The sequence below is a fragment of the Tupaia chinensis genome, unplaced genomic scaffold (assembly GCF_000334495.1).
Source record: "Tupaia chinensis unplaced genomic scaffold, TupChi_1.0 Scaffold000081_1, whole genome shotgun sequence".
NCBI lineage: Eukaryota > Metazoa > Chordata > Mammalia > Scandentia > Tupaiidae > Tupaia > Tupaia belangeri.
Genome location: NW_006159542.1, coordinates 3330187 through 3333617, shown reverse-complemented (window position 1 = coordinate 3333617; position 3431 = coordinate 3330187).

Sequence of the window (3431 nt, the reverse complement as noted above, 5' to 3'; positions counted from 1 at the left end):
ATGCATTCTGAGGGACCAGCAGATGGCGTAATGCTTAAGTCGCTGGACTCCCATGTAGTTGACCACAGTTCATGTCCTGGACCCAGTGGATTAAAACAACACTGTGTGTGTGTGTATATATACCTGCCCAAAATCCCAAGAGGAGAATAGATTGCAGCATGGCCATCTCCCCTGGGGGATGATTTCTTGCTTTCTGTCTCTCTCTGTCTGGTGAGTGCACCTGTCCTATAGCAAAAAAATCTCTCTTTAAAAGAAAAAAAGAAAAGAAATACATGCTGAAAGAAAAACTCAAAGATGTACCAAAAAGAGGGGCTGGCAGGTGGTGTGGTGGTTAAAGCACTGGACTTCCACATGGCCAACTATGGTTCAAGTCCTGGACCTGATGACTTGCTCCTCACTCTCCCTCTCTCTGGCCAAATTGAAGAATAATAATAAATAAATATTAAAATAAATCATTTTTTAAAAGGTATACCAAAAGAAGATGAAGAAGGAGGAAGAAGAGAAGGGGAAAATGGAAGCATAGACACATACACGCATTGGAGGCCAGCAGATGGCATGTTGGTTAAAGGTGCTGGACTCCCACATGGGTGACCACAGTTTGAGTCCCGGTCCCAGCTTGCTTTCTTACTTTCTCTCTCTCTCCTACTCTGTCCTTCTCTGGTCAAATAAATATATAAATAAAGTTAAGTAAAATAGTTCTTTTTAAGAAAAAGAACACAGGGACCAGCAGTTAGCATAATAATGTCGCTGGACTCCCACGTAGTCGACCGCGGTTTGAGTCCCGGACCCGGTGGCTTAAACTCATGCCGGGCGTGTGTGCGTGCGTGCCCAAGATCCCAAGAGGAGAATGGAGGAGAAGGGATTGCGGCATGGCCATCCCCCCTGGAGGGTGATTTCTCACTTTCTTTCTGTCTCTCTCTGTCTGTCTGGCTAGCGCATGCGCCCTATAGCAAAAACCTCTCAAAGAAAAAAAAGAAGAAGAAACAAAAAGAACACATACATGCACAAACGGTAGTGTGTAAAGAAACCAAGAAACCTGTAGCTAGCTAAGTCTATTGCAGAGTAATTGAAGACAGTGTTTATGTTTTGAAGATGGCGATGTTTTCCAAGGGCAGTGATCTGGGTCTTCACTGTGAGTTTGTCTTTGCTGATGAAGGTGGAGAAGCATCAGCCTTCCCAGCTGTCCCGGGCTTCCTGAGCGATTGTGCAGGTCATTGCAGATTTGCCCCGGATGCCCGCTCACTTCTCCCCAGGGCTGCGGGTGTCTGCAAGGCTTCTCGGGCTGACCCTGGGTCCGGAAACAGGCTGTCAACGAGCTTCCTTTTAGAGTTTGTGCAACAAACAGACCAACAGCTGAGGTTTCGAGTGAGGAAGACCCTGTGTGTGTATGTGTGTGTGTGTGCGTGTGTGATAGAGAGACTCAGAGAGAGATTGGGTGACAGAGCCCCAGTCTTGCTTGCTGTTGCTCCTACCACCTTCACCACTGGAGTTGGGAGGAGGGCAAGCAGGACAGGTGGATATCATGCCAACTGCTACCTGAACTTCGCTGTTGGAGTGTCTGAAGGTTGCTCTCAAATCCAGATCCTCCTGTTGCCCCGCTTCTGCCGCTGGGATCTCAGGAGTCCGAGTCCCACTGGGTGCATTACCAATGTACAGGGAGGAGGAAGGTGCTACTGTAAAAATGAGGAACGTGGGGTGGGGCAGGGAGAAGGACTGTCAGGCCAAGTGGTCCCCTCCTACCCAAGCTTGCTGGTCCTGCATTTCTGAGGAGGCTGGTGCTGTGGGCGGGTCACACCTGAAGCAGCCCTGGTTCTGGCGCAGTCACATGGAGCGCCAAGAGAGCACCTGCTCCCAAGGTCCACAGAGAACGCTTAGTAGGGTGGTGGTTTTGTGTATGTGTTTGGGGGATGGCGGGGCATGCTGGAGAAGGCAGAGTCATTTTATTGTTTCTTTTTTGGAGAGATTCTTTTTTTTTTTTTTTGCTATAGAGCGCTTGTGCTCACCTGAAACTGAGAGGTACAGAGAGACAAAGAGCGAGACATCAGCCTCCCAGGGGGAGGATGCCCACACCACAATCCTGGATTTTGAGCAGGCACATACACATGCCCGGATGAGTTTCAAGTCACCAGGTCCAGGACTCAAACCGTGGTTGGCCATGTGGGAGTCCAGTGCCTTAACCGCTATGTCATCTGCTGGCCCCATCTTACTGTCCTTTTTTGTCTTTTTTTTTTTTTCTTTTGGAGAGTTTTTTTGTTATAGGGCATGTACGCTCGCCTGAGAGACAGAGTCAGAGAGACAGCAAGTGAGAAATCACCCCCCTGGGTGGGGGGGTATGGCCAAGCTGCAATCCCTTCTCCTTCATTCTCCTCTCAGGATCTTGGGCACACACGCACATAAGCCTGGTGTGAGTTTAAGCCACTGGGTCCAGGACTCAAACCGCGGTTGACAATATGGGAGTCCAGTGACATAGCCATTACGCCAACTGCTGGTCTCTCCATCCTATTGTTTATTTATTTATTTTTTTAAGTGGTAACAGTGCTCCAGAGTCACTGAGCTGCCCAAAATGAGAAGCCTGCCTTGGTTTAACCTGGGGCCTGTCACCAGCAGGGCATTTCCCATTTGGGGAGACAAGTCCCAGTCCTCAGCCTTCGCGAATCTGCCTGTGATGATGACGGCAGTCTGCGAGCTGCTACATGTCTCCCTTCAAGGTGGCCTGGGGGTGTTTTCAGATGTCTGGTCAGTTAGGAATGAGTGTGTGGGGGTGGAGCGGGGTGCTGCAGAAGGACTGTTACTTTTATCTCTTTCAAACATACATGTCTTCAGCCAATATAATTCAAAGGCCTCAGACGTTTAACTCACTCCTGTTCATGCAAACTTCAAGCGCTAAGTGCAACATCAAAGTATATCAAACTCATTCCAATAAGATGTTCCAGCCATTCCTGAAATACCCACAATTCGCTTACAATTTGCAAGCTAGTGGCTTTCCCAAATCAGCCTCTAGGAAAAGCATTTCTAGTCAGGAGTGTGATAAGGGCGCAATGGTTTTTTCCTGTAGGGTATTTGTTATCCAGGATTCTTGCCACTTCTTCTGGCTTTAGGTCCAGGTAGGAACCCACCAGGCAAACTCCAAACCTTACACTGGAAGCAGACAGTGGAAGGGCAGCCTGGGGGGAAAGCCTAGAAATACCAGACCAGTGTTCAGAATGAGCATTGCCTGCCCGATCCTTCCTCATATTCACGGCCCTCTAGGGTTCTCTTGAACCCCATCCACTTATGCTTTAAGGATTGACGGATTTCGAAGGACCTTTTCTGTAGACCCGATCCTGTATAGATTTGCCAGGACCCAAAATTGATTTGGAAAGTCCTGTGTTACTGCATTCTGCATTTCTTTTCCTTTTTTTTTTTTTTGTGGGAGAGTTTGTGGTCTGGGG